The 23,687-nt window shown below is 55.6% G+C and overlaps 1 protein-coding gene across 1 annotated transcript in view; it reads right to left on the bottom strand.

The window, feature by feature from the left end:
• HS3ST6 (heparan sulfate-glucosamine 3-sulfotransferase 6) overlaps positions 1 to 23,687 on the bottom strand; it is a 55,353-nt gene that overhangs the window by 7,121 nt on the left and 24,545 nt on the right. The gene's annotated exons all lie outside the window — the stretch shown is intronic.

Genomic DNA, 23,687 nt, shown 5'->3' with positions numbered 1-23,687 from the left:
ATTGACCTTAAGAGAATGTCTTTGGAATGCTAAGTATTGCCTACAGGTACATGCAAGATATTCAAATGACGGAGCGCTCCAGCAGCCTTTGAAGGAATTCGTATTTTAAGAGGCAACAGAATGCCCAGGAGGAGGGAGAAAACACTTTTACCTCTCTATTAAGCAGATAAGTTTCAATTTTTAATAAATATTAAAGTGATTGGCATTTGATAGGCATCAGAAGTGGCATTTCCTACATAAAGATATGCAACATGTGAAATTGTTAACGTTTAAAAAAAAAAATCACAGAGAGGGATGGAAAATGTCACGTCTCTTCAAAGGCCGCGGCGGGCTCCCAGGAGCTATTTAGCTGATCGTTCCATAAAGTTTTTCTTTCTGCCTGGCCTGGGTGACCCAGCTTCCTTCTTCTCTCCTCCGTACGAGGTGCAATGGGTCATGGCAGCTCTTTGCAGCCATCCCAAACCGGACATCAGAGTCTCAACCCTCAAGCAAACCCGGGGGGCCATGCAGTGCTCCCAAAGAGCCCTCCTCACCTCCCAGGCCTGCGAAAGCCGTCCGCGTGTGACGTCCCCGCGCTGCGGCCGAAGGCATAAACGGCAGCAGCTGCCTGCGCCCCTTCCTGCAGCGAGCGATCCCGGGTCGCAGCTCTGAGCGCTGCCAGATTTACCAGCACTGCAAGAAACCGGGCACAGACTGCGTCGAGCACTGATCTGGGCTGCGCTTGGGGAAACACCAGTGCTAAGAAGGAGACACAAGTGGTCCAGAAGCTGGAACATAAATCACAGAAGCTGCAGAGCCGAGAGCATCACTCCCCTTCAGCCCTCCGGTACCTGTTTACTTTGAGGCTGCGTAATTGCTCCTGTACCATTTCGTACTCTGCACGTGAAACCAAACACGACCCGGGGCTTCAATTATCAGTCACGGAGAGGTTGAGCTAACAAGCTCATGTCTGTAACATCCTCTAATTGCTATCGGTCGAGGTGCGTTTCTGAGGGCTGCTGGACCTCTCTGAGACGGTATCCTCTATTATAGTCAAAGGGAAATTGCAGATTAAGGCTGTGCTCCCAGGGGCCCTAGTTAGATTAATTACCTCCTCTGTTGAGGTAGCAAGGTGCAATAAGTTACAACACTGATAAAAATGCAGAGAGCTGCATTAAATACAGATTAACAGCCATAGCAGGCAGGTAATCAAAGCAGACTTCAAAAACCTGGGCCAACATAACTTTCCAGGGTTAATTGGTTCATGATTCCTCGAGTCTGGGATGATTTTGTTGTAGAAGAAGAGCTTCTCCCAGTAACAAGCGGAGAGCATACAGTAATGGATGCGCCTGTCTGAGGACAAATTCACTGATAAATAAGACTCCAGAACAAGAGCCTCCCACATGCCAGGGCCTGGAGAAACCAAGCGGAAGAGCGTACGTGCGAGTCAGCCAGGAGCCAGCGCTCGAACCCTGCGGCTGCCCTCCATGCCCGCACCACTCCTGCCCTCCGCGCTGCTTTCTGACCTGCGGCACGGGGGCTGTTGGTTGAAACCACGTGACTGTCGTTTGGCCCCAGGCCCACTGCAGATGTGTGGTGGGACATGTTCACTGAATCCCCTCCTTGGGGTTTGCCCTGGTGCGCGTCACCTCGCATTTGCTGCAGATTAAGAGCACGCGCAGGGACGCTACCGCTGTCGGGGGTTACCTGCAATGGCCAGTTGAGTCAACAGACTGAGCTAGGAGCCAGGAGTTGGAGAAGACATTGCTTCCTGCACATCAAACTGCCCATTCAGCACCAACTGCCTTGGGTGTTGGGTGACAGCTTTCACCTGCAGAGCTTCTGCTCGCTCACTTCTTCATGCCAAACAGCGTCTGTAGCAGGCACATCTAAATCAGGACTCTGTGCCAGCACTGCACAGAGATCCAGCAGACGTCTCCCCTGGTCCAAGCCTCTCCTGAAACGCTCCAGATAAAGGAAGCCGGCACTCTTAGTCCAAGAGCATCTCTGCGTTAGTATCCACAACGGCCACTTGCAAAGGCAGCTGGCCTCACATGCAGAACAGGCTGTACACACACTTTATTCCTCCCCAGAAAATCCCCCTCGATATCCTCAGCATGGACACAGGGCAGAGCAATTTCGTTATCACCCCTCTCATCTGCGCTCTGACGGATGCTCCATGGCTTCTGGGGAACACTCTCACTTACAGAGAATAAAGAGGGATTTATTCGCCAACATGTGCCAGGTAAGCGCCCTCCCTGCCCAGCGCAGCAAGACCCTAATAACGCAACGGGGAAGGAGGCGTCCGCTGCCCTGCTCTCTGTCCCCACACCGACAGAGCTGTAGGGAGGCTGCTGTGGTCCCGCCACTGACGTTCTGGAGCAGCAGGGCCTTCAAGGGCTAATAGCAGTGACCTCCTTGAAGGACAGGCATGGAAAACCCAGCAGCCTTCCTCCAAAACCTAACAGGAGCAGGAGGGTGGCCCACACTTCCCATACAAATGGCAGAGCACAAGCTGCAACAGGCCAGGTTTTCAGCGGGCTTTTCCTGGGCTTAATTGCAGCATGTGCTGCAGATATTCAACATCTTCAGAAAAAACCATCCACGGGGCAGGGAGCGTTTCAGGCTGCACAGGAGGGAAGAGACAGCTGAAGTCTGCGGCTGGGAGGGGTATCTTCCCTTTACCCAGCTGCGGGGCATCTCCCCTGCTCCGGAGCACCGTGTCCCGCGCTGGGTCACACACCAGGCCACGCAGGGTGTGAAAGCAAGAAAAAGGGCCATAGAGCAGGGCCCGGAGACGCCAAGGGGACACGCTGCCCCCCACGTCCCGCGGCTCAAGCCGCGCCAGGGCCCGCGAAATCCCAGCCGAAGCAGCCGCAGGTGAAGGGTGAACAGTCCAGATCAGAGCGTTCAGGTTCTGGGTTATCACCGCATGCGCAAGGAGGTGAAAAGCCCGCTCCATTGTTATTTAAAAAAAAAAAAAAAAAAAAAACCCCGACCAAAAAAGCCCCCAACAAAAGAAAGCGGAAAGCAAAGGGCTTTCTGCTGGCGTGGATATGGTTGAGAGCTTTCTCCAAGCGCTAAAGACAGTGACTCTTTCAAGGCGGTAAGAGGGCAAGGCGACGGGATCAGGGCGCGGACAAAACCCGCAGGGAGAACAAGGCGGCTTAGCCGGGGCCGCTCCTCTGCCCGGGCAGGGCTCGGCCCCGGCGCCCCATCCAGGCAGCCAGCCCTCCTCCGGGCCGCCGAGGCAGTCAATGGAGGCCGCGCGGCCGCAGCGAGGCTGCGACCTCCTCTTTCAAAGGCAGGGTGACAGGCTGGCCCCGGGGACGGACGGAGCTTAACGGGGGACAGAACCTTTTTTGTGCAAATGTAAAGCAGTTTGGATCCAGGAAAGGGGACAAGGCTTGGTACGGATTTATCCCCTCGCAGCAGACATCCAGTGCCACCCGTATCTGCATATGAATCCCCCGAACAGGCTTATCTCCCCCCCGGCCCGGAGACAAGGCGGCCTTTGTGACGGAGCGCAGCCACCGCTATGAAGTTGTTAAACGGGAACTAAGTTACACAGACTTTAAGATACCGGCCTTTTCCTCCAAGGCAGCTAAAATAGCAGCACCTTCGCTGAAAAACAAGGCGCTGGGCGAAAGGCAGGATTTCAGGAAGGACGGAGCCTCGCGCCGGACGGCGCCAGGACGAGAGAGGGGCCTCCAAGCCCCGGCCGGGCCTGGCTCCCCTCTCCGGGGCCCGCCGCCCCTCCTCGGCCCGGGGGGAGGCACCAGGGCATCGGCCGAATCCCTGGCCGCCTCAGCGCGAGGCCCAGAAGCCTCTGCACTCCAGCAAGCGGCCCGGGAGCAAGTTAGGCCACGTTCCTTTCTACTTCTAATTACTCTAATCATCGTCCCCCTTCTTCTTTCCCGTTGCCCCTTTGGAGGGGCCAGCGGCTCCCGTCAAGCGTCTCGCAGCAGGCGCTGGGCCCTCCAGGCGCTTTCGAACCCGGGCCTGGCTCCATTATTTTTGATTCTTGCAACGATTCAGAAACGTGCAAATGAGGCCACGGCTTTCCAAATCAGGCCTGGCCGCGAGCTAATTGGCTTTAAGAAGGGAAACCTGAATATGCTAATGGAGGCCGTAACGAGCCTATGATGCGCCTGGAAGGGAAGCCAAGCCCTCGGCTCAGCCACGGCCTGACTCTGAGACACGTCAATTAACCACAAGCAAGATAATTTATTAATGCTCCTTTGCCTCCCCTCCGCCCTTTGCACCTAATTACAGTGTGATACAAGAAGAAACATCCCGGAGGTTGCCCAGTCCTCCCCCCGGCCCCGGCGCTGGCTGCTGCCCCATGGAGCGTGCTGTATTCCCTGCAGCTCCAGAGCATCTCCTCCGGGGCGGGCTTTGGCCAGGCCCCACGGCTCAGGACTGCGAGCTGGAAGGTCCTGAGGCTACGCGAGAGGCTCCACAGCCCTGCCACAAAGAGACCAAGGGGACCGTGGCCCCCCCACCGGGGTCAGACGGCAGCAGAGGCTCGTAAGAAGAGGGAGGCCGGTGGGACAAGCCAAGCCCGGGGACGCCACGGGGCCCAGAGCTGGTCCCCTTCCTCACGCCAGGCTCGGGACAGCAGGGATGGACCCCTCTCCAACAAAGCCCCCTACACAGGCAGCAGAGCCCAACCCCTCTGGCCTGCGAAGGTTCAGCGGAGTCAAGGCCCGCGACCTGGGAGCCGGCGATGGCGTCTGCTCACCAGAGCTCGGGGAAGGGCTCGGAGCCAGGAAGTTTTGTGTTTGCCTTTCCCAGCTACTTCCCGTCAAGAGCCGGGGGATTTGGAGCGACGGAAAGGAGAGACTCCAGAGCCGGAGCCAACGTTATCGTTTCTAATCGGAGCGGCTGCTCTCACAAGCTACCCGACACCCTGCTCTTAACCAACGGCAGGAACCGGGCCCGCTCACGAGATGGCGGCCGCCCCTCGGGCGGCGGATGACGCCCGCCGGTGCCGCGCGCGCAGCGCGGGAGCAGCGGGACCCCCGCACGGCCACCGAGAGGAAGCGCCTCCGCGACCTGCTCGGGACCGCTCTCCGTCCTTGCAGCCGGGATAACGGGCCCGCGTCTTCCAGACGCTCCTCGAAACCTGAACGGGTGGATGTGATTTTTAGGTTACGCTGTGATGCCTCCTGCTACGGAAAAGCTGCAGGCGATCTCGGGAGCCCCTGCGCACAACGAATCCTAAATCTGGGTAGCAGGGAGATAAAAAGGCCGTTTTGCCCCCCACCAACGGGGCAGCTAAAGCTCTCTGTAAGTGCTCTTGGCGCTCTTGCAGACACAGCCCCAGCTCCCTTCCACCCGCATTTCATTTGCATTGACATCATGCTAATGTTTATGGCTGGGAATTGTAATTATGGGCTGTTCGAGGCCCTGAAGGGTTTTGAGTGACTCACAGTAGATTTTTTTTTTCCCTTTTCTTTTGAACCAAGTGTCTCAGAAAACCCATTCGAGCCGGCTGATTCCTCCTCCGATGCGTGGTGCTACGGGCTGGCACGCCAAGCCCTCCAGTGCCACCTTTTCGTCTGGCGGCGTGAGGACGAGGGCAGCGACGTCCCCCGCCTCCGGGAAGGACTGCCGTGCTTTCTTCCCAAGTCAAGCAGCCGTGGTTATTCCAGCGGGGTCATTAAGGCTGTTAACTCAACGGGGTTCCTGGTGAGTACCCACAACGGCCCAGGACGACGGAGAGCAGACAGCAGCCGCAACTGGAGAGAGACCTTACGGCTCTCTTAAGAAAACCAACCTCATACTCCCAAGAGCAACGCTTGGCTTTCAGCGAAGGCAGGCACCTTTTGAACGACCGCTAGTGCAAAAGCAGCTGAACCCAGCTTTACGGTTAAAACCGCTGAGAAAGGGAATAGTGAAACGAATCCCCCCGCAAAACCGCAGAAGGAGTGGGCAAGCACGGCCTTGCCGCCGGCGGCTCAGCCCCGGCCTCCGAGGTCGCCCTTTCCCATTCATGGACGTGGAGGCTCGCGCCGGGCGGCCGGAGGAGCTGCCGGACGCCACCCTCAAACAGTCCTTGCCCTTAAACAAAGGGGCTTGGAGAGCCGCTATTGACGCGAGCGCGAAAGCTGGGGAGCGCGCTCGGGGACGCCCTAGCTCCCGCCGCCCTCTCGGCAGAGGCAGCCTTCCAGGGCCAAAGGAGAGGCGGCGCAGACAGGAAGAGTGGCGCGGAGGAGAGGGGCGCCGCGCCGGCCCCGCCGCCCCTCCACCCGGCGGGCACGGACGTCTCTGCAGCGCGGCCGTCGGAAACGCGTTCGGCGCGCCTCCTCGCACCGGCCGGCCCCGGGGCCGAGGGACGGCCTGTGACAGGTGTCCTGCCTGCCACCCGGGTCAGCTGAGGGCTCTGATCTCCAAATGACCCTTTCCAGCAGTGAATACGTACCCGCGCTCAAACAGCTTGCAGATGAAGGAGCAACAGACTGGAGATGATTTATTCAGGAATTAAAGGTTCAGTACCCCCTTTAAAGGCTGATCCTCAGCACTGTCAGCCTTCATTGCACACAATTAAAGGGGTTAGCTACCCAGGCCTGCCACGGCCCTCCTCCCTTACGGGGGAATAAAATAAAACAAAAACAACAAAAAGAAAAATCCCCACCCCCAACACCCACAATCCAATTCCTCCAACATATCGTTTAGGCCGTTACCGAAGGACTGGCAGACTCGGCTCACTAATGGCTCTCAGCTGCAGCAAAAAAAGAGGTGCTCTGGCTCAGCTGTCTAGGAGGGGTTGGCTCAGCTCCTACCCTGCTCCCCAGGAGGAGAGGGAGACAGTCGGGCCCAGATTCCCTCCCCTCTTGTAGAAAGGGAGAACCGGGGTCTGGATCTGCGCTTGGCTTGCTGCAAAGTTATCCCGAGCGCAATCGGTGCCAAGTGCATTCCTCCAGGGCAGCATCTGGGGCCGCATGAAACTAAAGGAGCTGCTGCTGTCCGGGATTAGAGACGGAGGGAGCTGCCTGGGAACAAACCTCTTCTGCTGGGACGCCTTGGAAGCGATACCAAACCCTGCCACACAACCCGGGAAACATCTCGAACCAGAGCTGACGCCGCTCACAACCACGGCCGCTCCCACTGCCCCGCAAGGGGAAATGCAAGAAAAAAGGGACAACGGAACGTGGAAACCAAGCTAAAAGGAAACTGTCACTGCTTGTCATGAAGCAAGCGCCCGATGGCGATAAAAGGAGCTTGGAGGAGGTTGCTCGCCGGGAAGCGGTCAGCGCAGGGCAGCTCCAGGCCCAGCGGTGCCACCTCCGGCGGCTCAGAGCCCGCCGCCCAGCCAGATGCAGGCGCTGAGCGCAGAACGCGCTCAAGAGGGTCTTTACTTGCAAGCTCACACTAGCACAGCTTAAACATAGAGTTGAACTACACCCTCACACCAGAGAAAGGGTGTAAAGATAAAATCTGGGCTCCTCTCTATTATTTTTTCCCTTCAGAGCTCTGAGAAGTGAAATGAAGGTTTTACCGCTGGCGCGAAAGCAGCACTCACAGGCAGAAGCAGTAGGAATTCAGTCAAGAGCTTCCTTCCTTTTGTAAAAGAAAAAGAAATCTGCTGGCTCCAGCGGCTGCTAATAATCTCTTCCCAAGGCAGTTAATTTTCCTGCAGCTTCCCCAGCAAATAATCCAGCCGATTACTACACCTTTCAGCGGAATCAGCCTTTTAAATATGTTCTGCTCTAGCCATGTATCTTGTGTTTTATGACCGGCTGAGGATACTCGACTTGCTGTCTGTGAGCAGTGAAACAAAAATTATGCTCTTCTGCAAACGGAGTAGAGGCACCAGCGACAAATTTTATACCTCTGGCAACCGGGATCCTTGGGCACTTCAATAAATAAGGAAAATTTGCTCTTAAAACTCCATGGGGCTGCCAAGCTCGGGGCTCTCAATCATTGCAGCAAGACAGTCTGGGGAAGGGGGGGACCAGAGCCTATCGCTCCAGGAAGGCACAACACCGAACTAGGCAATTGCAGTACCATGCCAAAAAGGGACACGCTGCCAGGATGGGTATAACAAAGTTAACGCGTACTTATGTACTTTAAACAACAAGCTATTTTTTACGGACCGGTTGTCCCCAGTCTGAATATTCCATACAGGCTGAATACTTCAAAGCAGGCAAGTTTAGATGCAAAATTTGTCGCTGTTTAAAAAAAAAAATCCCTGAGACTGCTAAAAATACTTCAAACATTTTTGTTTTCAATTCAAAATAAAACAATACATATATTGGCTTTGCCTAAAATATTGTCTTGCAGCAATAGGCTGATTGTTCCTGGTTTCACCTAGTCCTAGAAGAGCACAAGAAGTAAATAAAAAGCCTGCAAAATTTTGTTTTCCAGCTTTTAAAGCTACCTGGCTCTTATCTCACAAAGCCTGCCTTGTTCCTTTAATAGTTTTCTGCTCACACCCTTGCTCCTGCCTGGCAGCGGTGAGCTATGAGGACACTGCCAACAGAAGTGGGAATCCCTCACACTTAATCCCCATGCCTGACTGGGCAACAAGGAGCCAAGTCGACATAAAAGCAATTCTTAAAAGACAAACGAGAAAGCACAAGGCAACACAGTAAGTAATGCCTTTCCTGTGGCACGGCCCTTGTACGAGAAATGCATAAAACGTCCGTTCCTCCATATCTCCTCCCCTACCTTCTCACAACTCCACCTCATCCAGCACGGCCAGGCTACAGCCACATCCTCAGCCCGTCTGGGATGTTCCAGAGACAGAAAAGCTCCTTTCTTGCACGCGTGCATGGTTTTTCCAGACTGACGAACTCCAAAGCGCTGCACGAACCCTCTGCTCCGAGGAGGTGTTGCTCACCTCTGTGCTGGAGAAAGGAGCTCTGCTGGCTCCCCGCCGGCCGCCGCGCTGCAGGCGAACGTGCCGGGCGCCCTGGCGCAGCGTGGCCAACGTGCCCGAGCAGCAGCTCACCTCTTCTCATCGCCCTCGGAGAAGAACCGGCATAAAACTACAAGCACCTTTGGGAAACCCAAAAGCTCGGTTGCAGTGCCTAAGGGGCTATGGGCAGCCTGTGAGCTATATTTAAGCAAGGTTGCCTGAGGAAGGCGGTGTCCATGGGCAGGCAGCGTTTGTGGACTAACCTCACAGCACTATCCGCTGCCTTCGGGAAGGGAGCAAAAAAAAAAGAAAGTTATCTATAACTCAGCAATTGCGCCTGCAGGGCATTGCGGGCTGTCGCACAAAAGCGACGATTCTGCACGGCCCGCCGGGCTCTGCCCCGCCGAGGCGGTGTAATTCACACCGACACGGCGTGCAGCCTCTGCAAAATCACCAGCGGAGGCGGTCGGGGAAGCCGCAGAGCGGGCAGCTTTGGCTTCCCGCAGGGCAACCCAGGAAGGCTTCCAGTGCTGCCAGCCCTTCCCCAGCGACGGCCGCGGGGGGATCGCAGAGCTCGTCCTCGAGCAGCGGGAACACGAGAGCGCTAGCTGGGACAGAAAAGAGCAAAATCCTCAAATATTTTGAAAGCATGCATCCCCTCAGGTCGGGTCCCACCGCAGCGCGGTGCAACGCGCTGGGGAGCGGTGGCTGCAGACTGTGCCGCCGTATGAGCAGTGCTAGGCCAGGGCCACCAGCTCTCAGCTAATTACCCGCGCTAATCAGCCAGGGCTCAGTCTCCGTGGCTCTGTTGCCAGACAAGCTAAAGCTGCTGCTGGCTCGGGCGCCAGCGCAGCCAGAGCAGAGTGGCGAGCTCCGCAGTGCCCTCCGCCGCGGTTTCCGCGCGCCCGCAGGGGAGAGGTGCTCTGCAGCCGGGCAGCCCGGGGCTGCGCGCGCCCCACGCTGCTGGGCCCCGCGCGCAGATGGCTCCGGGCAGCGCAGGTAGGCAGCAGGCCGCTGCTCCCCGGCAGCCTTCCCAGGTGCAGGGCCAGCAAGAACAAACACCGGGGAGGAAGAAAGGAAGAATTCGCACATGTGATCCAGAGCGAGACCTTCCTGTTTGCCTATGAATTGACAGACGCGTTGATTTGATTAGCAGATGCTGACAAGGCATCAGGATGAGTCCCCAGAGCCATGAATAATTTCACTGTATTTGTATTTATTTGATCTCAGTATGAGGCTGGCCCTAGCTGCCTTTTCATCCGGTGCTCTCACAAATCCCACCTCAGTCACTTCATATAGCAGTGCTGCAGAAGCGGTTTCTGGGCTCTCCAGATGGTCCGTGCATGGTCACCACTGGCAGGGCTGGCTGCGTGCTGCCTGTCCCCCTCGTCACATGGCCGGGAACACAGGATGCTCCAGGTCAGGCTATGGGGAAGAGAGAGATATCCCTTCACCCCCCATCTCCTTCCATGCAAATCTGCATCTCCTGCACAGCCATCTCCGGGTTTGGGATGAGGAAAAGGAACCCATCAGCAGCTTTCAAGAAAAGTGATGTTTAAGAGAAAAGAGCTCCCCAGCCTTATGACATTTAACATAACTGGTTCCAACATTTCCAGGTCTTTTTTCCTGTTTCTCCTTTTCTGAATGGACAAAAATGAGAAGTTTGCACTATCTGGTTCCCAGACCAAAGCGGAGATTGGAAGCTAAGGCACCAGGGCCTTAGCCTTAACGGTCCTTTTAAAATTGCCAATGGGTCAGATGCTCATAAGAAAGTAATTAACACACTTGACAGTAACTAACTGGCCATAAACACCCCCATTAGGTGATATAGATAAACACACCAAATGTTAACCATGAACCAGTGTAATTAAGTGCTGCACATACCAAATAGCTACTCTCCATGATGAATGAGAGGGGGAGATGAGGGAAGAGGAAAAGGGAGATACGCTATCGGCCTGTTACTGAAGGAGGGCAGGGAAGGGAAGCTCTACAGCGCAGGACTGCAGCCAAACCAAAACAGCGAGCGGAAAATGCTACATGCAAAAGTGATTGAGGAAAAACCCTCACACTGAGGTCTACCACAGGAGACGTTGCACACAGCTCCTCAGCCCCTCTGCCAGCGGCCCGACACTCGCACACATCCATGCGACGCCTCTCAGTACCACCCAGCAGCCTCATCCCTGCTCTTCCATATCTGCACCCCCGCCATGCTGATGCTTTTAAAATCTCTTGAACTGCAACCATTGGTTTCTCCTCCTTTGTGCAGAGCACCGGAGGCAAACGGACCCATTCGGAGCCGAGGCGCTGTAGGCCAGCTTGGCAACAGGGCCCAAACTCAGGACGAGAGCTGAGATACCGCCTGCTGGATTTGGGAGTTGTCAACCTGGGAATCCAAACTCTGCACACATATCGCTGCACAGCTCCGCCACGAGGCCGCTGAGGATCGGTCCCAGAACAAGAGGGATGCAGGGGCACCGACTGCAGTAGGAAGGCTTGAAAAAGCCCCTCCATCCTGCCAGACCCAACAAGCCCCTGAGACTCAGTACCTGGGAATCCCTGGCACTGTCTCCACATGGGAGAAAAGGGATCCTGGAGAGATCTGGGAATGTGCTTGCATCCTTCTAGCTTCAACCCCAGTGAAAACAGAGCCTTCTGAGCACGACCCACAGCTTCAGCCTTGCACAGCCCGTGGGTGGGCAGCACCCATGCCGGGCAGAGGTCCAAGGGGAGCACCACCCAGCCACGGGGCATCCGATCACACCACGTTGTCCACAGCCAGCCAGGAGCAAAGCAGCTCCGAGCCGAGCGCCGATCAGCAGCCCCCTGCACGCACGTGCTGCTCAGATAACGCTGCCGTGTGAGAATTTCCTCCAGCAGCTCCAGCGGAAGCAGCTGCTGGATCTCCTGTTATCTGCAGAGCAGAGAGGCAGAGCAACATCTGATTTGGATATTTTCCTTCTTGGGATGAAACCACTCCATGAAACATGAGCGGACTCCAGAGACGGGATAACTAATCTGGTGTGGAAAAGCTGTCAAATTTGGCCAGGGGACAGAGCCTTTTTTTTTATTTATTTTTCAACGCAGGGGGCAGGTGGAAGGGCTGTTTGGGGACTTAATTCACAGTTATAAAAAGACAAGCCCCTGTTAATAAACCCAGAAAAGAGAGAAAAACGGCTGTACTTGCTCCCTAGTTTGGAGTCAGGGACGTTGCATGCGTAGGCATGCGTCAGCCTCATCCCCCGATCTGGGAAGGCTGGTCATCGCCTGCCCTGGGCTGCCTTCACATCGGTTCCCGAAGACACGGGGAACCAGCAGAGGGATGTCCCGCCTGGGGAGGAATACTGCTGTATTCCCAAAGCCTCCCTTTTTATCACCTGAGCGTGTACGTACGACCAGGAAAGAAATGCAATAGTTGGAAAAGGAGGCATGAGAGGGAAGAGAAGTGGACTGTCAACTACATTGCCAAACCGTTTAGAAATACCTTGGTGTAACTTTGCTTTTAATAAGCAAAAAACCTGAAAGTCTACTGATTTATGTCTGCACATCATAGTTTGCATCTGGAATATTTAGCTGTTACATACTGTTCATTACACTGTTCACCCTTCTCGCAGCAGAGTCACTCTCATGGGACCAGCAGCGAGATCAGACGGCTCGGCCAACGTGCGGGGAGCAAAGAGGGCTTTCCTCCAACGCCAGCCCCGCTCCCCGTCCGGCAGGGTGACCTGAGCAAGCCACAACTGGCAGACGGGACTACCGACGCAGAAGCAAAACGTTGAGTCCCTCTGCACGCACCCAGCACCAACGGCGCCTGCATGGCTCACCGGGACAAACAAACTTCCTGCAGAAAACACCAGCTGCTATTTCTCATTACCGATACTACGAGGTGGTGTGCCTGGCTGGGGGGCAGGTTCCCCTTTTAACGGGATGATTTGCTTGCCTCTTTTCCCAGCGCAGGAGCCAGCTTGAGGTTATGCCTTTCATTTTATTTCACAAGAGAGAGCTTTCCGTTTCACAGCACCTGAACTTCTGCGAGCTGGACAGGTCCTGCGCTCACAGCCAGCGTTTAGCTCTTGCTTCAAACGGCGGCTTTTCTTATTAAAAGCCTTCTCTGAGGAGAGGGCGCTCAGGGACTGCCAGCACCGCCGGGCCCCACGAGCACCCGCCGGTGCTCTGCCCTTCCTGCTCCGCGATACCGCGGACGGCTGAAAGAGCCCGACAGCGCCAGGAAAGGAAGGCACGGGTCTCTGTCGGGCTTCCGACCACGGGCCGCGATTGCTCCCAAAAGCAGTGAAGACAACAGAAATGAGTAACTCCAAACGGCTCCCATCAGACACAGACCTGAGGTCCTCCCTGGGCAGTCTTGTCCCCCTCAGCTCTTCCCATCCCAGGAAACACGGAGCAGAGGAAAGCCAGACCTTCGAGGTGGAGCCGCGGTAAAACAAAGCAGACAAGAAGCTGCTTCTTGAAGCAGCACGAGATGAAAGCATGAGTGAGGCTGGAATCCAAACAGGGCACGTGCCCCTGCCGGGCAGGACTTCCAGACAGTAGTGTGGGACCTGTAGGCAGCTTGCTCTGCAGACCGGGGCCATGACACGCCACGGTGCCGTCACGGGGCTGCAGGAGCCTACAGGGACCAGTTACACCACGTTGTCAGCTCACAACAGCTTGTCCTTGGAGCTGAGGGACCAGATGCTGACCCCTGGCTTGTTCCCCCTCCGTGCAGGAAGCACATCCCTGCCTGACTTTGATGGAGGGCTTTATTAGAGTAGCTCTGAAGAGAATCAGACCTGGGCTCTTCTGTGATGGGACACTGGAGCCTTTAGGATGAGGGGAAGAACGAGGCATAAAAGCAAATCTGATATAACAGATCTACCGAAAAGATGCTTGGCTGCTTGCAAAATTGTGCCATGATATTTAAGGCCCTGCACGAAAGTCCCTCCTGCCTAGAAGTACATGGTGAGGAAAGATGACAGAGATGAGCCCATTTTCCAGGTCATGCTCCACAACCAGCAAAGGGGGCACAGAGACCCCACAAGCAGCTAAGGCTTAGGAAGAGAGTGGGACAGAGCACAGGGTCCCTCAGCCCCCTTGCCAGCCCCTTGCATGAGGACGCAGGAGAGCTGTGTGCCCCTCTCCCCTACTGCTCATCATCTCTTTTGTACACGCCCTGCAGAAAGAGCTGGCGAAGGTCCCAAATTCCTGGAACAGTCCCCACATGCACGGTCTGTTCCCCAACCCCACCTCATCTACAGCAACACCAAACAGGGCTTGGGGAACCAGGACTTGAACCGACCCTAAAGCACGGCCAAGGTGGCATCTTGAGCATCAGATCAAGTGTGGTCTGTTCTTCAAAGCACCGTTCACCCGGATGCAGCCAAGATGAGAATCAGCCCTTGGCTGCTTCCCGTCTGCTGCGGAGACCCCGCTGCATTTCCATGCGGATGCAATCTGCCTGTGGCCGCCTGCATCGGGGGGAGCCGGGGCCGCCCTCCCACGCGCAGGGGTGCTCTGATCACTCCCAGACGCGTCTTGTGCTGAGCAGGTCACGTGTAGGCGAGCGGCCGCGAGTCAGGGAAGTGCTCCCAGCTGACTCGAAGAAAGGCTCCCAGGTGAGCCCAGCCTTTAACCAGCTGATCCGTCCCTATTTAAAATTCCTTAAACAACTGTGCAGTACAAAAGCTTTGATTCCCAGCTAAGTTACAAGATAACAGATGTTATTTCTGAGAGAGCATCAGAGGTCTCTGAACATGTTAATGTATATCCAAGACTTTCCCCGTTGGCTGCCCCTGGATTTTGAAGCCTGACCTATAGTTTTGACTAGTTTCCCCTGAAAACATAGCTGCTGTTCTGAAAAGGGAATTGTACTGGGTATTTAATATAAAACAGGCAGCATGTGTTACAAGCCCAGGCAGACTTCTGCTTCTGACACAGAAGTGCTGGGTCCCCTTAAAAGAAAATGTCTTGGGGCAAGCCAGAAGCAATCTGGATGCAGATTCCTAATAGCAAGCAAAATAGCAGTGGGGCATTGCTGATTTCCCCGCTCAGTTCGATTTGTTTTGTGATCTGAAGGTTAGAGAAGGGGATGATGGCTCCCCTGCTTTCCAGGGAAAACGACTCTCTTGTCGATATGCAGCATGATCATAAGTGACCGGCATAATATCTACACACGTCATTCTCTCTGCCTGGAAAGCGATGCTAAATGACACTTCGGGACCCGCAGGATGCCACAGGCTAAATTAACCGACTACTGGGCCAGATTCCTTCCTGGGAAGGAGACTGAACTAGCCTTTTTGACTCAAACGCATCAATTCCCCCGCCTCCACCACTACGCTGTGTTTTGATTCCTGAATGAAAGACAACGGTAGCGAGCAAGCCAGGCTCAGCTCCCTGCCTTTAAACGGTGCAGTTTGAGAGACCAGCTACCAACGCCGCGGAAGCGGAGGGCACAGCACACGGAGCAGAACTAATCCCCTGCACACAGCCCGCCAGCGCCGAGGGTCAGCCTTCCCGTCACCCATCCTGGTCCCTGACTGAGGGCCCTGGATCCTATTCCAACAGGTAAATCATAAAAAAAAACAAAAGATATGCACAAGGTCCGTATTTTAAACCAAGCAAACTAGGCTGCTTTAATGCAATTTTAAACACTGCTCATCCTGCCCATACCACCTTCATCATCCAACTTAAAATTGCACTAGCTGGATCTGATCACTGAGAAATCAAAAATGCTGGGAGTGAGGCAAGAGCCAGGCTTTTGCCCTACGAATAACTTCCACCTCCATCACTGGTGCGTGGATTTTGCACACGGGTGTGGAGAGGTCACTGGTTGCATATCACAGGGGCTTCTGCAAAAATGCTTTCCCAGTTTGGCTTCCCCGTGCTGAATAAACTTCGAGCCTTGCTCGAAATTTCAGGTTCCAGCTAACCACGAGTCATTCTGAAACTCATCCAAAACTGTCTCATTTCTACCTAAGAAAACATAAATCCATCTCCACTTATGAACTGGAGCCAGGTCTGAGGTCTGCAGTGAAGCCTTCGGGATCCCTCAGGAAACTGTCCAGTGACAGTTACAAGCTCTTTTGGCCAGATCCACAAAGGTATTTAGGTACCTAATGCTCATTGAAATCAGTGGTAACTGAGCACCTACACCCCTCTGTGAACGTGATCTCCTACTTGTGGTTATCCCAGCCTGCTGCAGGGCTGGGACGCGGTAGGGTACCTGGGCCCCAACCCAAAGCAGCTCCATTGATTCCAGTGGGCTCTGGACCAGACGAAGCATGAATTCATCTCCTGAAAGCCTGCGGCTCTTGCAGAGGGGGCCGTAGGGGGCTCCAATGGGAAGGTGTAAGGACTCAACAATCCTTTTCAAGTCCTTTCCATCACCACAAAGGGAGCCATTAATGGTTTCAAGGGAATTAACCTTTCTAAAAAGAGTTTTGCATTCCCAACACTACATCTTTTCTGTTGTTGTTGTTTTTTATTTTATTTTATTTTTAAACAAGCCATGCTGGCTCCTTGCTTTGTCCCAGGCTCCCATGTCCCCCAGAGCCTCTGGCCACAGCCCTCCCCAAGGGTGCCTGCTGCGGCGCTGGCTCGCAGAGCTTTCTGCCGTGGCCGGCAGCACCACCTCCGGTGCGGTGCCTGTAACACGGGGAGGCTGCACCACCGCGGTACCACAGCCTTCCTACCTCCACCTTCCAGACACCTCTCGCCAGCAGCTGCCCCCAGCACGGGGCTCCCCGAGCAGGAGGGGGCTGCCGATCTGCCAGCAGCGACGGGGAAGCAGGAGCAGCAGAAGCCAGCAGTGCAAGTCCTGCTCTCCCTGCGTGATCCTAAAAGCCCGGCTCGGCTGGAAACGAGCAGTTTTAAGAAACAGCCCAAATAAGCCTTAGGATATGGGCCAAGGGGGAAAAAGCACCACATTTGTGCAATTACCTGAGTTCAGGCAAACCCTGCAACTTCTGCTGGCGCCCAGGGTGGCCATCGCAGCCGGGGTTCAATAGCTGGCAGATGAGCGGTATCATCTGCAGCGAAACTCTTGGCTGGGGAGCGAGGACCTGCCGCGGGGCCGCTGGAAGACTCCAGGCAAGGAGCAGATGTCATGCACACGAAGAGCCTGCAGAGCCCAAGGCCGCGGCCCCGGCGGTGCAGGTGCGGGGGGGATCGGCAGCAGCAGGGATGCTTCCTCGCCCGGAGGGGAGGGAGGGGAAAGAGGGCGACTGCCGCGGCCTCAGCTGCGCGCGGGCAGGAGGTGCGGAAATCTGCTGACGCCCGCGGGACAGGCAGGCAGCAGCGCCGCGCTCGCACACCTCCCGGCCCCACCGGCCCCGGCCGGGCTGGCGGTGGGATCCAGCCGCTCCCGTCTTCCCAGCGCCGCTGAAATCCCTTTGACAGCTCGGGGGCCGCTGCCCGCTCGGCTCTGGCAGGAGGCCCGGCTGCTCGCTGCGGCTTTCGCCGGCCGCTGGCCACCCGCGAGCCGGCCGCGGTGGGGAGCATCCCTCCGGGGCAGGGCTCCCTGCGCCCGGCCGCCCCGGCGCTGCGCGGAGGGAGCCAGGGCTGCACGACCCTTCTCCTTGCCACCTCTCCTCCGGGCTGAGCAGGACGGGGCAGCGCCCAACTGCTGCTAGAGGAGAGACGTTTCGCCTCCTGGCTGGGGTGGGGAGCCCCTGGGTGAGAGCGGGCTGTCCCCGGGTCCCCACTCCCAGCAGGGAAGCGACCGCTTCTCCCCCTTCCCCAGGGCTGAGGGAAGAGGCAGGAAGGGGGGACGGAGGAACACACACACGTGCACGCTCTTCTGGTGACCGCAGCAAGCCCTGGGCGACCCCAGACCGCCCAGGCTGCATCCCCACGCCACGGGCGCCCGGCACGGCGCCGAGCCCAGAGCGCCGCGCTGGGCACGGCCTGCGTGAACTGCCGGCGAGAGCCGAAGTTTCGGGCTGGAAGGGCCAAATCAGGTTCACTTGCTATTCTGGCACCGCTCGATGCCTCTCCGCGTGGATTCCCTCTGCCCGGTCCGGCACGAGAGGCTGCGCGGCCCGGGGAGCAAACCTCCGTCCTTGCGGCCGCCGGCACCAACAAACCCGAGACCTCGACCCACCTCACCGGCTCGCTGCTGTGCCTTAATCCCGGTGCCAACGACATTACTCAGATGAACTTTATACGCTCAGCGTGATTCTCGCCCCCACCACCCTGACGTGGGCTATAAGCTCCAGACCTCCAAAGTACGTGTACGTCCAAAATCCCATCCTCTCCCCAACCTGAGAGTGAGAAGGGCATCAATGCTGCAGTTTCTAGCCTCTTCCTCTGTCTTTGGGGTTCAAGCACAAGTCGTTCCTTGTCCCTGTCTCCAACCCGCAGACCAGCGTTTGCCACCCAGCCTCCTCGGCCAGTACAGCGCCAGGCAGAGTCCACCCCAAAGCACTGCTCAAAACACGTGCCTCACGTGTCCGAGGGCTCACGACGGCTCCGAGTTCAAGGAGGTTGTCTCCCTTGCCCACCTCTGTTCACTACAATAAATTAAATACGGTTTGTTTGTTTGTTTTTCTCAGGCAAAATGCTGTCATATTGCCACAAAAAAAGCTCTTGCTGAGATGGAGAATGCATCCAACTTTCCACAAAAATGGAAAAGATTTCCCATCTGCGTTAAATTTGTAACACGGCCTCAGGGAAGATGAGAAACAAATTTAGCTCTTTTTTTTTTTTTTTTTTTTACTATCAGAAAAAGCCCTGTTTCCTGGCAAAGAGCACAGTCAAATTTCACTCTGGAGCACAGCAGTGATGTGAGCTGGCCGTCACCGATCACACAGCCCCGAGCTGCTCCAAGCTCTCTCAGAAACTGATGGCAGAAGCAAAAAGGGACATCCCACAGCATCTGCCAGAAGCACAGGAAGAAGCCGGACAAAAGGAAGGCAGAAGATGAGCCACGACGTGCAGCTCTAAGGATCACGGCCCCGCAGGGGCTGCCAAATGGTTATTTTTCCCGACAACCTGCTCAGCCACTTCCATTTGTGCACAGTGCTCACCTCACCAATCTGCAGCCCATCACGTATTAGCTAATAACTGCTTCCTCCACAGACAGATAAGACAAAAGCCTCAGAAATCCATCCAGGTCTGGACAATAGGCTTCAATCCTGCCTTCAGTGGATATTTTGAGATGCTGCTGAACTCACAGTGGGATGGGAGAGGGGGAAGGAGCACATCTTTCTCCCTCTCCTTACACTTAGGTTCAGCTGGTCCCCAGACAAAAGAAACCCCTCACCAAGGAGGGAGAAATGGGTCTATCTGTGTGCTTTGCCACATAGTTGTTCCTCCAGCTCCAGAGAAACGGGCCACAGAGGCGTGGGGAAGGCTCCTAAGACGCTGGGTGCTTCCTTAGCTAGCCCAGTTCTGGGCTCTGCCCGTCCAGCCAAGGCTGAGCCTTGCGCAGCTCACAGCTCCCCCATCGTCTACGGCAGGCGAGCCGCTTGCAAAGCCAACGCTGCCCGTGCCAAGACTGATGGGCTCCACCAGCAGCTCTGCAGTGGGAGCATGGTCCAGTGCATTCACATCTCAGCTGCGTGGGCGCCATCGGTGGCTCTCACCACTTTGCAAGCATCTTTGCTTCCTCCCTTCAGTAGGAACAACTGGGAATTTTCTGACAAAACATTTTTTCACTGGAAAAGCACCAGTTTGTGGCAACCAAAGCTGTTTGTGGGAAAGGACTGGATTTTGATTGTTTTTAGCCTGGCTTTCTACGGAAATGTGGCTTAAGCAATCACATGGTCTGTCCGCCTATCCACTCATCTGTCTGCCGGTCTTCCCCCAGCAATGTCTGATCCCACTGGCCAATTTCAACCAGATTTGATGGAGGAGAAGGATCAAAACCAGGAAGTTTGTACGTTTTCATGAAAATCTGCAGGAGAACGAAGGTAGGAAGCCTAGATCACTGCCCTCAACTCAAGGAAAGACAATTCCAGCACAGCCCTTTGTCCACCCCAAAACCCCATAGCCCACTCCCACCAGGAAATTGGTTTGCTCGATTTCAGGCTCCCCAACTCCAGCTCAATACCAGGGTATTTGGCTTGTCTCCAAACTGCACTCTTAGAAGGAAAAGCACCTAAGAGCATCCCAGCACACTCCAGCCCCGTGCTGTTAGCGTGACTCATCACTGGGAAATTGGATGAAGAAGAGCAGAAAAGAAAGGGCATTTCTTCAAAGCCCCAGACTTGGGGCTTTAGAAAGAAACTTCAGCGGAACAGAAATTCAAAGGCTACATTATTTGCTCCCGAGTTATTATGTATCATCATATATATTCAAGACAGTCTTAAGCCTTCAGAAGTCAGCGGCCAGCAGAGCAGTTAAGGTTAAAGCGCAGAAGGCTGTCAGAAGTAGAAAGCTGCTATTCATTTTGCCCCTGTAGAGGAGGGAAGTAAATCTTGCACAGCGTTTTCCACTGATGCAGTGACGATAATATATACTTAACTTAATTTGTGCTGTTTCCAGTCATCAACTTTTATGTGCTGCTGGGAAGAAATAGGTTGACTTTCATTTCTACATTTGAAAGCCTTTGCAAAGGCTGGCACGTGGGGTGGCCACCATGTCCCCACACTGCACATTAACCTCCCTGATTCAGTTTTGTGACTTTTGGGATGACACAGCCTTTTTAGCCAGGAGGACTATCAGGAATTCAAGCAACCCAGTGCTTCCCCAAAAGCACCTTGGCACTGGCACCAGCTGGGTTAGCACACCGCTACCTCTCACTGCTACGCCGCTCCGGCCACCGCTGAGGATTGCTGTAGGTGCCACCCAAAGGCAAAATGAGGGGGGCGCAGCCACTGGTTTTGCACTGCCAAACCAGTGCAGCCCCTTTCCCTGATGAGCAGCTCCTCTCCTGTTTCACATCTGAGAAGAGCACTGTGCACAATCTGCTGCACATTACAGCAACAAGCGTGGTCAAAACCACGGGTGGGCATCAAAGAGCCGCACTTACCACACGTCCACCTTCTGCCACTCCCCTGCCACCACCCTCTGTGCAGCACTGCTTCACTCACATCCCGCATCTCCCTCTCCCGGGTGGAGAGAAGGCCTGGGAACTACAACAAAACTTCCCAGCGGGCTGCTCTCCTTCTGAAGAGGCAGGTCCGAACCACAGCGAGAATTCAGGGTACAGGAAACACGAGGGCCAAGCCAGTTGCATGGGTGATCTCAGTGCCGTTCTTCCAAGACCTCCCAGGATGCCTGTGCCATCCCGCTGATGCTCTGGCAGGATCCCTCTAAGCACAGTGATGTGGGGAAGGCTCGAATGAAACATTGTCTTTCTGTTCAGACTGCAGGGTCAATGCCTCTCTTCCCTTCTTCTCATGTTTAGGACCTCGCCAGATGCTCTCTTGCAGTGACTGACAGCTCTTGGGGGCACTTTCTAACTCTTCCAGCAGCAGATAGCTTTGCAAAGCATGCCGTTAGCCTGGCACTGCAAGCTCACTGCTGCACACCCAGCTAAGGGCTCGTGAAGCTGCTACACTTTTGCAGAGGAAAAACAGTCCTAGGTGCCTCCAAGCTGCCCCTAAGTAAACAAGAAGAGTTTGGCTCGTCTGCTCTTGGAAATCACAGGTTTCTAAATGGGCATCTCTACCAGTGTCACAAGCCCAGTCATCGCGGAGGCAGCAGAACCGCATGAGGAGTGAACCTGGCTCACTCTGTAAGGGCGCCCGTGGGTCTGCTGACTGCTGTCCGCATAAAACCAAGATGGGAACCTGCCTTGCTTTTACAAGAGCAGTGGCTCCTCAGGAGTCTGAGACCACCATGTTTTTGCTGAGACCACCAAGGAGGAGCTGGGAGGAAATGCTTGTCTGCCCTCAACACTCATTTCGTTGTCGAAGTAGGAACCTCAGTCTATAAGTGCTGGCAATTCCCAGCAACTATTCCTACAAAAACAACCGGGCCCCAAAGAGCGCTGCTGTCCACGGCCTCGCTGGGCTCTTCCAAGGCCCAGCCCCTCCTTCAACACACTGCAGCCACCACTTATCCCTAGGTATTAATTTAGGACAAGCAGCACAAGCAGCACTGCAGAATTACAGCAACCAAGCATCTGATGTGGGTTCCCTCGTGTCTCATAACGTGGGTGAGCTCATATCGAGGCTTCCGATGTGGATTCTCCAGTGCCTAATAACAGGGTTGTGCTCCATCTGCAGCCCTTCCTCAGAGGAGCGCTCCCGCCTCTGCCTCCAGCTTGTGAGGGCGTTCAGGAACTCACCGTCCCCAGAGAGCTCTGCCTCTCTGTTGGAGTTGCTGAGCGGCTCAGAAGCTCTTGGGGGTGCTGGGAGGTACGTGTGCAGGCACATGCATAGAAGCAGGGGGTTGTGTGTCTTTAGGGAAAGAGGCTAGAAATGAGTTACCTGTCAAACACAGTTCCTGGGGGGAGTGGGCGCATGCCTGGCAAGGATCCCATGGATCTCGACCTGGTACTCCACAGTCTGAGGGCCCAGGGATGCCACTACCCCCGGATGGTTCTACATGGCCGCTGCTACCTCCACACACTGCAGAGCACCTCCCCACAGCACACCAGTGCCCCAGCAAAGGGACCAAAGCCACAGATGGCCATGTGCCTTCAGCAGAAAACAAGAGCTATATCCAGCTCCCAGCAACAGCAAGATTGCTGTGAGGACACAGTGCCCAGGCAATCCTAGGAAAAGGACCAGACCCCAAAATCACCTCTGTACAGGAGTGAAAACAGGGCTGAAAACTGGGCTAAGGTGGTCAGAGAAAACCCTTCTTTAAGGAGAGAGAGCAGTGAAGACAAAGAAACATCTTCAGAAGTCAGGATGCCACATGTTCAGAAGCGTCTTAGAGATGCCTAAGCTTCATGTCCCATTTGAGAGTTAACTGTAAGGCAAGTCCTCCTGAGCACTTGAAAACTCGTGGCCTCCCAGCAGCTGGCTTGGCGTGTGTGGGTCTCACTGGGAGAGGCCAGTGGCCTGGTCTCAGGGCTGAAGGAAACAGCATTGCTCCTCTTGAGCACTATCCCTCCTGGCCGGTCATCTTCACAGGACAGCACCGGGGGGCTGGAAGGGGGTAACAGGGCACGGGTGCTAGCAGGGTGCCTCATCAGCCCTTCCTCCCTGCCCTCAGCCATTTACTAGAACTTTGTAGTTTTGTTTTCTCCCCTAAATCTATCATTAGTAAAATGTTTCCATGCACGCAAGAGGCCGTCCTGAGCCGGAGCCTGGCAGAGCGCAGAGGGAGTAAATCACAGCCAGCGATTCGGACAGTCCTGTGGTTTGGTCGCTGCTTTCAGTTGCGAGCTCAGGGATGGGCTCAGCAGAGCGATGCCAGGAGAAACACCGACAGATCCAGTGAAAAACAGGCAGGCCAAGAGGAGAGGCCCTTCTCAGCCTGCCCCAGGCTCGGCAGAGCGGGCAGCGGGAGCAGAGGCACTGATGGCACTGCTGGCGCAGGGACGGGGTGTGCACAAATAGGACAGGGGCTCAGCAGGGCTCTCCACTCCCAGCGCGTCAGGGCCCAGCAGCCCTGAGCCCATCTCTGGCCACCCCCAGAAGTGGGACCCCCAGGTTCGGGTGGAGAGCCCTCCGGGAGAGGGGGAGCGGGACATGGCCGCACAGCCCTCCGGCTCAGCGGGCCCAGGGCTGGCAGCACAGATGTGTCCCCGGGCTGCCAGAAGGAGGGACGCGTCCCCAGCTGCGCTGCCTGCTCGCCACCATGCATGCAAGCATGAATGCTCTGGAGGGAGAGCTGGGCACGTCAGCGCCTCTGCGGGCACCAGCTTTACAGCCCGAGGCTGGGCGCCAGCAGCACAGCCAGCCGGCAGGCAGGAGCTGTTGCCTGCTCACAGGGCGGACACAGCCAGAGC

Source organism: Struthio camelus, chromosome 15, assembly GCF_040807025.1.
Source record: "Struthio camelus isolate bStrCam1 chromosome 15, bStrCam1.hap1, whole genome shotgun sequence".
In the NCBI taxonomy this organism is placed as follows: Eukaryota; Metazoa; Chordata; class Aves; order Struthioniformes; family Struthionidae; genus Struthio; species Struthio camelus.
This window is presented reverse-complemented; position numbering and strand designations above follow the sequence as displayed.